The sequence below is a fragment of the Boleophthalmus pectinirostris genome, unplaced genomic scaffold (assembly GCF_026225935.1).
Source record: "Boleophthalmus pectinirostris isolate CB_2022bp ecotype Guang Dong unplaced genomic scaffold, ASM2622593v1 HiC_scaffold_17, whole genome shotgun sequence".
NCBI lineage: Eukaryota > Metazoa > Chordata > Actinopteri > Gobiiformes > Gobiidae > Boleophthalmus > Boleophthalmus pectinirostris.
In genome coordinates, this window is record NW_026571115.1 from 3536100 (window position 1) to 3550791 (window position 14692).

The 14692-nt window shown below is 39.7% G+C and overlaps 1 pseudogene; it reads left to right on the forward strand.

Moving 5' to 3' along the window:
• The first annotated feature begins 232 nt into the window (after window positions 1–232).
• On the forward strand, window positions 233–13041 carry LOC110173539 (ectonucleotide pyrophosphatase/phosphodiesterase family member 7-like; annotated as a pseudogene).
• The last annotated feature ends 1651 nt before the right edge of the window (window positions 13042–14692 follow it).

The window sequence follows — 14692 nt, forward strand, 5'->3', positions numbered from 1 at the left end:
ATGTTGCTATCAGATAGAATTGTTGTCACAATCTTGATATGTGTAAGATTTTAAACAGATTTACAGTCAAGGGTTGACAGATTAGATCCAAGTTTGTCATAAACATCAGCTGGTCTTTCAAGAACCGAGCAGATAAGATAAACCATGAAACTTTGCTCTGAGCTTCAGAAGGATCAGGCAGTTGTGGAGGAAAGACACTGGAAACAGCCTGGACTAGAGTCAGTTTTTGAAAATGCGTGCTCCGGTGGTTTTGTGTCTCCTCTGGGCCTCCGTAGCGTTGGCGTCGCCGGTGAACAGGCAGAGGCAGAAGCTGTTGCTGATTTCGTTCGATGGGTTTCGGTGGGATTACGACCGCGATGTGGACACCCCGAACCTGGATCAGATGGTTAAAGACGGAGTGAAGGCTCAGTACGTCACTCCTCCGTACCTCACCATCACCAGCCCCACGCACTTCACTCTGCTCACAGGTAAAGATCTGCAAGAGAGTTTCAGGTTTGGATCTTGGGTCTTTCTGTATAGAGTTCTCCCTGTGTTTGGGCGGTTTCCTCCAGTTAAAGTAGTCCTGATTGGAGCTTAAGATCTTAGCTGCAGTTTATCACAGAGGCACAGGTTGAGGGATGGACTGAACCCAGAGAATGAATTTTCCTCAGAAGAGAAGTATAAATAAAGCATAAAGTTTACCTTGACCTGACCTTAAAAGTTACAGTAACTTTCTCAAGGTGGCATGTCGCTTCCATGATTCCATGAAAAGCCATAAACCTTAAGCTAAAACTAGAATTCAGAACTTTATCCATGGAGTTTGATACATTCCTTGCAGCACTGTGGGATATTATAGCTACAGGAACAACCATAGGCCCTCCTCCAGGCCAAATAAGAGTCAGGAGGCGCAAACTTGTCCACAGTAAAGATGCATGTTTTTCAATTTAATGCAAAATTGATTGAAAAAAAGTGACATACGTTGGCTTTAAACATGACAGCAAATACTATCGATTTTGAGCAGTACATATGTTTGAATGCAACTTAAGTAGATTTAGACAAACTTTACTGACCCACAAGAGAAATGATTTGGTCCCAGTAGCTCACACTGGTGTTGTAGTACTCAAGACCGGTCTTGGTCTCGGACTTGAACGCATTTAGTCTTGGTCTTGTCTTGATCTTGATGGCGCTTGGTCTCGGTCTTGTCTCGGACTCGAGGTCTGACAGTTGAAGAGTTTGATCATATTTCATGATGGTCAATAAATGTGCAGAGGTGCTCAATCTCACTGCAAAACCAGTAATGTAACTGTAAATGTAATGAAATAAAAAAAATAAAAAATAAAAAAAAAATACTCACTTGATACACTTGGAAGATGTTTTGTGTAAAGTGCCAGTGGAAGTGCAATTCATGAAGGGGTTTTTAAACTGTGGGTGAGGGTCCAAAAAAGGGGCACAGAGTGTCTGCGTGGCCTATTTTAAGTCTAAATCAACATTAAGCAGAACAAATGGAGATAGATTTATAAAAACATTGATACATATGTGCCAAAATAACTGTAAAATATAAATACATGTAGAAATGTCTTGGTCTTGTCTCGGTCTTGACTCTCAGAGGTCTTGGTCTTGGTCTCAGTTAGTGCGATCTTGACTACAACACTAACTCACACAATATAATATAATAACAAAGAGTAAAAAATATAATATAACTACAGCTTGAGGTAGTATTAAAATATTAAAAATATGATTCAAGTGAAATTTTTGTATGAGAACATTGTCAGCAGAATAAAAAAGATTATGACCAAATTCTGCTTTTGTCTCTGAAATCACCAAAGCCGACTCACACAAATTAAACTGGGTGAAATTAAATTCCTCTAATCTCCAGAGTTTGGGGTAAAACCTTGTCCAAAATCGTTACATCTCAAGTTTTTCAAGTTAATCTAAATTTCAGCGCATCTCAGTGGAACGAAAAGGAGCAGTTCTGTTGCAAAGGCCAGAATGTTGATTATGTGGTGAGATTTAAATTGGACATAAGGTATTCGTGGTGCATCCTTTTTCCATTTAACAGCTCTAATGTGTGGTTTTGAATTGTTAATTGCTATGGCGACAGCCCTTAATTTCTCATCATTCTGAAACCCATGTGTTCATGTAATGATTTAAAGATGCACTATGTAACTTGTAGTGGAGGGTCAGTCATCTGTGTGTCTCGTGCATACTGTATGTGATATGATCGATTTGGCAAGAGTAGCAATATGTGTATCTTTCTCCATGGAGATAAGGAAGTAACATGTCAGATCTGTGGTGAGGTGACCCTGCTCACAGTAATATTAGACCTGAACAATAAAAACACCTGTACTTGCATAATAGATAAGTCATATGGGCCCAGTCAAGCAGAAGTAAACAGCAAGGCCAAAAATTCAAGTTAATTCATCTGATATAAAAATGTATTGAACAGATACATATGTACTCTAGTTTATGAAACTGTTGACCTTTTTTCTGTACCATTTTTGGTTCTAAAGTTCCATATGTTTTAAACAGATCATGTATGAAACATGGAACAAAAATTATTTCCCAAATTTCAAAGACCTGCAAATCATGTCAATAAATGGATGTATTTCATCATATCTTGTGTTATTCCATCTTTGAACTGTTGATGAAGGGACAGGATTTTTCAAAAAAAAAAAAAGTATTTAAAATGATAAAAAATGCTTGGAAGGACTGACATATTTTTATAGAAATAGTTTCCTTTCATTTTGAAGTAATATTAAAGTTTTCAGAAGAAAAAAGTGACAAATGATGTAAAATCCTGCACCTTCTACTTGTTTGAACAATTTTCCCTCCGTTACTTTTCCCTCCGTTACCATGACCTTTCTTAATAAAAAATCTCATGAGTCAAAAAGTAAGAGGTTTTTCAACCTAATCTTGTACCATATGGTAGAAAACTATATGAAGCAAATATTCAAACCAGTTTGTTAAGGATATGGAAGTGAGAACCAAGAGTTATCACTGTTTGGATTTATTGACCAAAAAGTGCTGCATATTTCATTCCCTCCGTTACCGACATGAGTTTTTAAATTTTTTGTCAACAACTTGAAAGAATCTCACAGGTTTAACTTGACCCTGTTGGAGTGTAACTCTTTCCTACATTCTGATACTTTACTTATTTCAATAGTTCCTCTAGTTTCTGAATAAGAGACATTTGAATGTCAAAAATCTGCCCCTGTGTCCCTCCGTTACCACTTGACCAGACCCATATGTGGAACCAGTACACTAAAGTTACAAAATGTGTGTCCTATGTAACTTTTCAAGAGAAGGGCTTGATATGTACTTGTCTCCATGACGATGCTATAGCTTTGCCTGGAATGGTCCATAGTATGGCATTAAACTTATCTATGAAGCGATCTGACCCACCACCAGGCCGGGTTAAATCTGCGGAGAGGTGAGTCTGTTTACAATAAGAATTCATATTTTTGAGTAGTAAAAAGACATGCAATCAAACAAATGCAGATATTTTTTAATGGCATACTGTGGAACATTCCAGGTAAAACAGTGACATCTCGGGGGAGACAAAGTGGTGACTCCCCTACTAAAAATGTAATGTACCCTTGAAATTATATATATATATATATAATAGAAATGGACTGGATAGTCTGAAGTGTTTTTGGCCTATTTCAAATCATAAAAGTCGTTCTTAAGGGAAAAAGTTGAAGACCTGTGGATTATATTAGATTATATCTGTACTAGAGTGGTCCATCAAAACATGGTAGAAATACAGTTTCAGATGACCTGGATTAGAACACTGAATTAGGTTTTAGCATCCACAAGATGATTTAGTAAGAAATTTAGAAGAAAAGGGAGATGTTTTAGAGGTTGCTCAAGCTGCATGAAGTTTCTTAGAAATTTACTAATTTTGAGTTTTCAAGTAACTTTTATGAACTTTCTAAGTCATTTTTATGCAAGTTTCAATTTGTGTTTGCACAATAAAATGACAAATTATTTGAATACGCCTTATTTATGTGGTTCGTTATAGTATGGGCCCTGTATTTGTCAAGTGTCCTGAGCAACCTCTAAATATGAATTAATTTGCATAAAATCTGAACCCAAAATATGGAGCCAAATGCAGAGTATTAATCTAGAGAATTAAAAATAAAAAATGTTTTTGTACCATCCTAATATCTACCTACATACGTGGTGAGTTTTGATTGAAACTGTTTACCCAAATACAGAACTTACTCACCAAAAATGATTTGAATTTATTTGGTTCTAGTCTAGTTTAGTCTTGAACTCGTTTGGGTTTAATCCCAATGTTGATGTTGTGTTTGAACTTTTCTTCTGCTCCTCAGGTCTGTACGTGGAGAACCATGGAGTGATTCACAACATGTGGTTCAACACCACCACCACAGAGAAGCTGCCGTATTATCAGAGTCAGTTCAAGAACGAGTGGTGGGACAACGGCTCTCTGCCCATCTGGATCACAGCGCAGAGACAGGTCTGTGGGCTTTTTTAAGCATTTTTTAATTCATTTTCAAACAAATGGTCGTAAAATGGAGACACTTATTGGGCGCTGAATCCATGGATCTATTAAAATATCTGGATAGGGTTTTGCTACTCCATTGGTATCCCTTGCAGCCCAAAATTTCAGTTTTCCAAAATTTCAGTTGTCTTAAAAACAGCTTTCTTTCTACTCTCACTCTGATTGGTCAGAGCGGTCATGTACTCCTCACGTAGACTCACAAAGAGCGGTACTCTGTGTAACTGGAGGGCTGTTCTGAGGCTTTACTTGTGACACATGACAGCTCGACCCAAACTCAAACTTGAGGCCATGTTTGAAGAGGCTCAGTTTATCCCTGGACTAAAAAAGTGTTACATTTTTCCAATCTTTTCCAGGGTCTCAAAGCCGGCTCCCTGCACTTCCCTGGCACGGCGTCCAGCTACGACGGAGAGAGCGCTTCAGTCCGAGAGGTGGAGCCGCTCTTGTACAACTACAAGAACGAAACCGCCTGGAGAGAAAACACGGACAAGGTCATGAGCTGGTTCAGAGACAAAGATCTGGATTTTGTCTCTATGTATTCGGAGAACCGGACGGAACTGGACATCGCTACGGCCCAAACTCACCGGAAATCCAAGAGATGGTGAAGCAAGTTGATCGTACGGTTGGATACATTCGCCAAACTGCCAAAAATTACGGTTTAGAAGATCGATTAAACATCATAATCACAGCCGACCACGGGATGACTAATGTGTATCGTAACGGACTTGTTGAAGAAATCACACTCTCTAAAATTCCTGGGTTTTCCTTCAAAGATTTGGAGTTTCATTTGGTAGATTTTGGACCCAGTGGGATGCTCCTGCCCAAACCAGGGATGTTGGAAAAGGTTTACAACGCCTTAAAAGGGGCTCATCCACATCTGCACGTTTATAAGAAAGAAGAGCTCCCTGAACGCATGCACTTCACGAAGAGCGAGCGCATTTTACCCATCATCCTCTGGGCTGACCCTGGATATGTCATCAATGGGGTGAGTAGAAGAAACTGTCTGAAATGTTTTGCTGTTAAAAAAAATTTAAAAGGCAAAATTCAAATGACCAAACAATATCATAAAGGTGGAGTATAGGCTTGTTTAAAGCTTGTTTCACTTTTCTACTGGGGAGTCCGTCAAACGCTTTTCTCCATGGAGATGTCATTGCTTTGTCTGTAATGTTTCACAGTATGGTATTAAACCTTTCTACCTTCATGAAGACCAAATTAGACCAGATCTGCGGTCAGATCTGTGGAGACACGACCTCGCTCACAGTCAGAATGCCTGTTTTTCTGAGGAATGGCGTTCCAGACGTGCCACAGAAACTCCCTAATGGGCGTTCCTGTAGCATGTAACCAATCAGAAAGAGTTTGCACTTTTCTGCTTTTTCGCTTTTTCTCAGTAAAAGTCTAAAGAATCAAGTTAATAAGTTAGTTAACGATAGCACGGCATGAGCCTTGATGTTAGCTATTGATAGGCCACTGTTATAACCCCCAAAAAGTGAGTACCAACATATTTAAAAAGGACACAGGAGTCAAAATACAGCTCTTTATTTTCTTTTATTTATCATTGGTTCTTAATTTTTTTTTTTTTTACGTTTGCCCCCAAAACATAATGAAAAGTAATGAACAGAAAGGTGGACCTGGTGAGCCGGCCAAACAGATCAAAAAGGTGCGACACCAGGCCAACCCCGTACAGGGCCGTAGAAGTCGGCACCTGGAACTGAAGACAAGAAAAAACCCAAACCAACCTAAACCCAAAAGAAACGTGAAAACAGGACAACCGGTCCCACCAGGTCAAAACAAAAGGCTAACAGCTAACGAAGGCTACATGGAGCCCACCCTGCACCTGGCTGACAGGGGCGAGGCCACCCTCAGGGCGCACGCAGGGAGCCTGGAGCAAGGTGAGCGGAGCTGGGCAGACGGAGTGGAGGAGCAGAGAGAGCGCGCCACGGGCAAACAGCCGTATTTATAGGCTCCGCAAAAAGCCACACAAAAATAAACCATAAACAAAAATTACATAAAAAGGACTAATTACAACTTACTACAAAAGGAAACAAAAACAACTAATAATCCGTAACAGCCACATAGCCATAGTTCTACACTAACCCTAACCCTTACTATGCGACGTTCAATGCTAACGTCAAAGTACAACTCTTACTTCAATACTAACAAGTCTTACTTTGACATATATGTTAGACCAGAGGGAGACGTTCCCCTTTAAGAGGAAGAAACGCCCATTTATGTTCCGTAGACGACGATATTGGTTTTTCTAGGTATTTTTGAGCAAAACCAGATGTAATTTAATACATGTAAGGCAGAGCTGTTTAAATACCGTGGAACATTCCAGGCAGAGCAATAACATTTCCATGGAGACAAGCAGCTGACGAACCCCCAACCAAAAAGTTATGACGTGTACCGTTAAGTGAACCATACTGGCCAAAGTGACTGAAACTAAAAGTAGCTTCCAAAGGCGTTGAGTGAATATTCTATGAGTTTACTTTTGTCTCATTAATATTCACAAATGCACAGATGGGAGTGAGAATAGTCATTGAGTTGTAAATGTGTTTTGATATCCACAAATGTAAATTTAATACTTGTAACTTGTATTTTGGTATTTACAAATAGATGTGTATTTGTAAATATATCTTTTTTCATTTGCAAAAAATAATTTTATTTGTAAAAACTAAAAATTCTGTTTGTAAAATGTGTTTAGCATTTGTGGATCACCAGTTACACGAATCCACCAATTTCAGGTATGACATAATTTTGAGAAGTCCACAAATACAGACCGACACTCAGACCGACAGACTCAGACCGAACTCAGACCGATCCACAAATACAGACCAGACCGATACAGACCGATACAGACCGATCCACAACCGATACAGACCGACTCAGACCGATCCACAAATACAGACCGATCCACAAACTCAGACCGATCCATAAATACAGACACGTACTTGACCAGCAGGGGGCAGCAGCTGGCACACGAAACATTTGACATAGCCTTAGGCAAATGTTCACCTTTATCAAATGCCTCAACAGCTGAGGACTAAACCAGAACTGAACCAGGACTGAACTAGGACTAAAACAGGACTAAACCAGAACTGTCTGAACGACCCGGAATTGTGCCCACGCAGACTGTCAGGTGACTGCGGGCGAAAGAGCTCCACGCCCCATGGGGCTAAACGCAGCTGTCACCCGAACGTGTTTGCGGACATCCTGCTCCGCGGCTCGGGGTTCCTCCCTCAAATGTTTCGTGTGCCAGCTGCTGCCCCCTGCTGGTCAAGAACGTGTCTGTATTTGTGGATTGGTCTGAGTTTGTGGATTTCTCAAAATTATGTCGTGGGCCGTACAGTCTGGTGGGGCCGTTGGAGGTTCTGCAGACTCTGGATCAGTTCTGTTGGATTCATTTTCCGGAGTGACCGCAGCCTTTTCCCTGAATGTATTAACAGTTACTGTGTGAACACGTGTCTCTCTGCAGTTTCAAAGGCGCTGAGTGACCACACTAGAGCTTTTGTCCTCTTGTGACTCACCGCAATAAGACCGGTCCGATTTGACTTATTAAAAAAACGTTAGTAATAGTCATAAAAGTGTATAGTAAAAAGTATTGTGTCCTATGATATTTTTAGATTACAGAGCACAGACACAGAAATAAACCCACCAAGATTTAATGCCTTATTCAAGAATCTCATTGACAATAATACAACATGAAACCGGCCTCTTTAACATCTCGTTATCTAATCAGACTTTTATGCAGTCGCAGAGATACACAGTGTGTGTGTGAGGTTATAAAACAGGACACAGTTATACACAGTATAATAAGACCATAAATGAAATGTGAACAGCACATGAAACTGCAGTGGCCAATGGACGAAGAACACACTCAGAACACAAGACTGCAAATGCACCTAGTTTGCACCAAAATGGACAGAAATTACTAGGAACATTCGTCAATGCTTCTAAAACACCATGCACAAAAAAGAAGCAAAACTGTTGATTCAGTGTTTGCTACTTTAATTGAAAGGTTAAATTTTTGGTGGATGGTCTGCCACCTGCTTGTTTTTATGTAGGTGACTTTACTTTGCCTAGAATGTTCTACAATATGGCATTAAACTTGCCTATGTTCATGGAGACAAGCAAGTAAAGCCACAAGTCCAAGTTACTCAGAAAGTCACAGAAAGAATGCATGTATTTCAAGCTACATTTAAGCAATAAAAACACTCGGAGTTGAATAAATGCAAGAGATCTGAGTTCACAGGTAAAACAGTAACATCTCCATGGAGGCAAACAGGTGACAAACAACTACCACATTTTCCGGGCTATTAGTCGCTCTGGATTATAAGACACACTGTCATTAAATGGTCTATTTTTGAACTTTTTTCACAAATAAACCGCACTGGACTTTAAAGGAAACACAACAGTGTGATGGGTGAGTGGTTTTGTTTGTTTGTGGCGTTCACGGTGACTCTGGGCTTTGTTCAGTTTGTGGCGTGTAGGGAGGGTGTGTTCTGGGACCAACGGATTTCGGCGTGTTCACAGTGACTCAGTTGTTCAGTTGTGTCTAGAAGTGGCACATTGCACTCTTTTTCGGGTCGTTCCTCCGTTGTTCCTCGTGGTGTGGAGTGATGAGTGTGTCTGTGGGTGTGTTTGGCTGTGTGGTCGTTGTCTGCTCCGTGTGTGTTTGTGTGTTCTGCGGGTGGTGTGGCTTTGTAGTTTACTGAAGTCGTGCTGGGACACCTGAGTGGATTCGTGTATAGGTGCTCTGGATTGTGGGGCGCAGTCATTTTTTTGATGGGGTTGGAGGCTTAAGAGCGCGTCTAATAGCGAAGAAAATACGTTAATCAGAAAAGCTACATAGTGCAGCTTTAATATTTTATATAATTTTAAGACAAACAAGCTTATAGGGGTCAGTGAATATTGTTATTTTAAAGATCCTATATTACCTCAGGGTATCCCCAGGTTTGACTACCTCAAATTTAAGACTTTTTTTAAAGAGCTTTTTAAGACCACTTCAATGAAAATTAAGACCAACATCGCACCCATTATGCGGGCGAAAAACACCAGATCCAATTTGAATAATGACCAATCAAGCCCCCAGGTTCCAAAATGGCCGACCATTCAAGTCAATGGGCCGAGCTCAATGGCGCATGATCCCAGACTCGCCTTTAGCCCGGCGAGGTACTTCCGGTGGCTGCAGATGAACAAGCATGTGCAGTAGTGTTCTTTTCTCCCGCGGACACACGCAAATGCACACGAACGCACGCAAGGAGCGCGGGCTCGTGTATCACGTGATCACTTTGATCAATCAGAGCGAGAGGAGCTAGAGCAGAGCCGAAGCTAACAATTATAAAGCGTTTTTTAAGACAACTGAAGGATTTTGAGCTAAAAATAGGTAAAAATCGCCACCAAATCCGACATTTTTGAAAGTTGTAGGTGCCCTGTCAGCCGAACACCAGCAGTTTGTGTTTACATTGCACTCTATGAGAAAATCTTCTCTCGGCCCATGGGATTTTTTCCGCTGTAATACCAGTGAGTGTCACTACATCAACTGGAGGCAGCTACAAGAAACAACACCCTATCCAGTTATTTTAATAGATCCATGTGACCAACCAACAACTGTACCTAGAATCTAAGAGCCATTGTGGATTAAACCTACAGTCCAGCATCTTCTTCCACTCTACTGATGATTTACTCATTGCCATCGGCACCAGAAACCAAAGTATTGTTTGCACATACTCCAAATTAGATGTTCATTCACGTTGATTTCACGTTGTTGTTGTTGTTGTTTAGTTGTTTTTTTTTCTCCTCCGTTTAACGTTGCACTGCAGACTGGTTGAGTTTACAAAAAAATAATAATAATAGGCTAATGAAATTTAAGACCTTTGTGAAAAAAATAAGACTTTTTAAGACTTTAATTTAGGAACATGACATTTAAGACCTTTTTAAGACTTTTAAGACCCCGTGGCTACCCTGTACCTCCTCAAAAACACACCTGGAGTTGTGTTTTGTTTCATTCAAACATGTTTGAGTAACTCTTTAGTATTAGTTTGTCTACATCTCCAAAGCTCAAAATGCTCTGCTCTGCTCCACAAGTTAACAGCTACTTTTTACCTTTTGTGCAGTTTACATTTCATGTATTACCAGATGACATCACAAGGTGGAACAGAGTGTTTTCAGTTTGAGAGAAGAAGTCAATGTGGGGTTTGTGTTAAACGTGTGAATGAAACAAAACACAACTCCAGATCTGTTTCTAATGAGGAAACAACATTATACACTACACAGATCAGAACATAGTGTAATATGGCCCCTTGGCTAAAGTGGCTATCTCCCCTTTAACTTACCCCCCTTTAACCTTGTTTCAGACTGTCATGGTTGAGGTCAAACCTGGCCACTGTTATCCAGCTGATAATACTGATAATGTGTCCCCATTATCAGACCCGAGCATCGACCTGTGCTCAAATAAAGAGGTGAAAACACAGGTTATGTTACGGGGATTATGATAAACGATAGTGACATTTCAAAGGTGAGACAAAGTGCAGTGTTCCCCATATTTCCTTTCCTGAATGTCTTTACAATGATCTTGAGCTGTATCATAACAAGTATAAGAGCACAAAGACTAGAACACGCCCATGAACCACTATGGAAACTACTGGACCACTGATGTACAGATGTATGTATGTTACAGATATAAGGACACATGGGAATAGAAAAGAAAGTACTACCATTTGATGTTTTGTGAATCTGTTTTGAGTACTGAGTCTGGTCCTTAGTATGTATTCCTTAGTAAACCCTTACGGTCATGATCCATGGAGTTGTAGTCAATGTTTTGTTTTGTTTTGTAGTGTTGCAAAATGACTGAATAAAAAACTACTAATACTACTAATAGTACTGGAATCAAGTTTGAACTGTTAGTAGCATAACAAAACAAAAGCAGAGTCATTTTGTACCATTTTGAGTTTAATATTTGAGGTTAGGTTTCTCCTTTTGAGGAATTACTATAAGAAATGCCTTTGTAAATCATAAGACTGAAAACATGGTCTATTCACTGGTTTTTGGCTCCCTCTGCTGGTGAGTTTGGGGAATGGTTAATCCAAAACAAGACTTTTCAGATAGCAGGTGCTGGAGACACCAATATATGGGTTTGTTTCTATTATTGATTCAACCGTCTAAGGTCAGATCTTATCATAGTACAGAAAAATTCATCCCTGAAAACAGTGTTGGGAGTAACGCTTTTAATAATAAAATTAACGAATTACTGTAATGCGTTGCTTTTTGCTGTAACACAGTAATGTTACGGCATTACAGGAAAATACATTGTAATATTTTGGTTATTCGTTTTTCTTCATACAAATTTGCTAAAATCAACGCAATATCAGCAGCGGTGAAATGCCGGAGACACGTCCGCATAGACCATTGGGTGATCACGGGTGAAAAAACTCCACGCTCCATGGGGCAAACCTCAGCTGACGCCCAATCGTGCCTTGCTGACCACCCTGTTCCATGGGCTCGGGGTTCTCTCAGTGGTAGTCCTAGATTCCAAGTTCTAGTCCAAGATTAGTCCCGGTTTAGTCCTGGTTTAGTCCTCAGTTCAGTTCTGGTTTAGACCTACTTTAGTCCTGGTTCAGCTCTGGTTTAGTCCTAATTTATGCCTGGTTTAGACCTGGTTAAGTCCTGGTTTAGACCTGGTTTAGTCCTCGTTCAGTCCTCCTGGTTCCTTTCTCGGTTCAGTCCTGGTTTAGTCCATATACGGCACAAAGGTTCAGCATCTTCATAGTTATTGGTGAGAGTAACTTAAAAGTAAAACAATAATAACGTAATGTTTTACATTTTAAACACAGTAATATTGTAATGTAACAAATTACTTTGAAATGACAGTAACAAGTCATAAATAACACATTACAGTTTTAAAGTAACTTGCCCAACAGTGCCTGGAAAGTATTCCACCTCTATGTATTGAACGATTATTGTCTCAGACCTAGTAATCATAGTAGTAACAGTTGCGTAGTAGTAGTAGTAGTAGTAGTAGTAGTAGTAGTAGTAGTAGTAGTAGTAGTATCACTCAGTCCTTGCTCTTGTCTCTTGCAGTATTTCCCGGTGCAGTTCCACAAAGGAGAACACGGCTTTGATAACGCAGAGATGGACATGAAGGCCTTCTTCAGAGCTGTGGGACCAGCCTTCCACCAGAACCTGGAGGTGGGACCCTTCGAGACGGTCAACATCTACCCACTCATGTGCCACATCCTGGGGATAACACCCGAGAAGAACGACGGGTCTCTGGAGGTCACCAGACACATGCTGAGGAGCGAGGGAGGAGGTGGGACAGGTGAGGGGCACAAGCCAATCGAACTGACAGCCTCGCCTCCATCAGTCTGTCCCAGGGCAACCGTGGCTGCAGATTCATTCACTGTTTTCCTCTTTGTGTTACAGGGATAAACTTCTTACCAAACCTGTTTCTGGGGTTGGCGGCTGTGGCTGGGTTTCTGGTGGTGATTTTTTTTGTGTTCACGACGACAATGATTCTGAAGAGGAAAAAGAAGAGGTACATTTAACAATATTTAACAATGTTTAACAGTGTTTAACCATGTACATACTGACTTTTTTCAAATTAATCAGTTTTTTGTGTCAGTTTTATTTCATAGCTGGTTAGTTTCTGCATTTTTAAATTCTATTTGAATTTTACTATGGAAAAAAAACAAATAATCAAAAGTGTAGCATTTTAAATCAAATAAATACATTATAATAAAAATTTTAAAGTACTGAAATTAAGATTTATATACTGAGTCTATATCAGGTATCTGGATTGCTTTTTTTCATCAAATCTTGACCAAAATGACTTGTATGTGTTTCAGATCACAAAGCGATGGAGAGAAAAAAGAAACAAAGGAAAAAGAGGAAGTCAAACAAACTTCCTTTTGAGTCTGTGTTCATCCCTCGCTCACCTGAAATTGTGCCTTGTGTCTAACCTTAGAATAATGTATTTAAAATAAAACTTAACTTAACCAATGACTATAATGAATGTGTGGTTACTGAGCAAAGTCTGTAGTTTCATTTATCAAAAAAAAAATGACAAACAAGACTAGTTCATGCAACATTTGACAGGACAGTTCAGAATTTTGGACATAGGACTAAAAGACGTGTGAGACATGTCACTTGTTTGGACTGACTGTCCTAGCCTGAAGTTACACCAGACATGTAAATGTCTGTGTTGATAGAATAATTTTACAAGTAAAACCAACCTTGCATTTGAAGGATTTCTGTCTGAGCAGCAGTGAGTTGTACTTCCTGATAGAAAACTTCACAGTGGCGGACTGATATATGAAAAAATAGTCCCTCAACATGCGACGATCCATGCGATGTAAGGTTAGTTTTATTTCAAACATTATTCTATCGACAGACATTCACATGGACAGTCTGGTGTAATAATAGAATTTCTTCAGGTGTTTTGTGGAGTGGGTAAGACTGTTTTTAGTGGCAGGAGAACTGTGGCCATTGACATGCACTAGTCTAGCACCAGTGACCTCTGCAAGTACAAGAACTGGATGGAATATTTCAAAAAGTGTCTCCACACGTCTCCAACACTCTGGCTCACTAGGAAATGAGGTCCTATGTACAAAATTCTGAACTGTCCCTTTAATAATGTTGTATTTATTAGGTAATAATTAAAGAATATTGGCGTTGATCCTGAAAAATTTGCTGTATCGTGTATCAGTTAAATAAACTGATATTCTGGTGTGGCCTCTACTAGTATTTACTAGCTGGTGTTGGACGTGTCATCATGTTTTAATTTTTGTTTTATTTATTTGATCGGCACAGTAAATGTTTTGTTTGTTTGTTTGTTTGTTTTTTTATTTTGCACTTTTCCACCTTGAAGGCACTAAAAGCTCTTTGATGTAAAGAGCCCATTCACACACTTTCATACACCAGTGTACGCAAACACTGGAGGTGAGGTGGGAGTGTCTTGCCCAAGGACACAACAACAGTATTCGTGTGTGGGAGTTGGACTTGCATCACCAACCTGTGGGTCAGTGGGTCTGATGATAACATGAAAAACTGAAAATCTTACTCAATTTAGAAATGCTGCTTTAGAGAATCAAACCTGGTAGTTGTTACCCTCTTGTTGTGATGCAAGAACACAAGGTCACTCAGAATCATTTTCATAATCTTGATTGTGTAAAATTTCACATATATATATTAACAGTT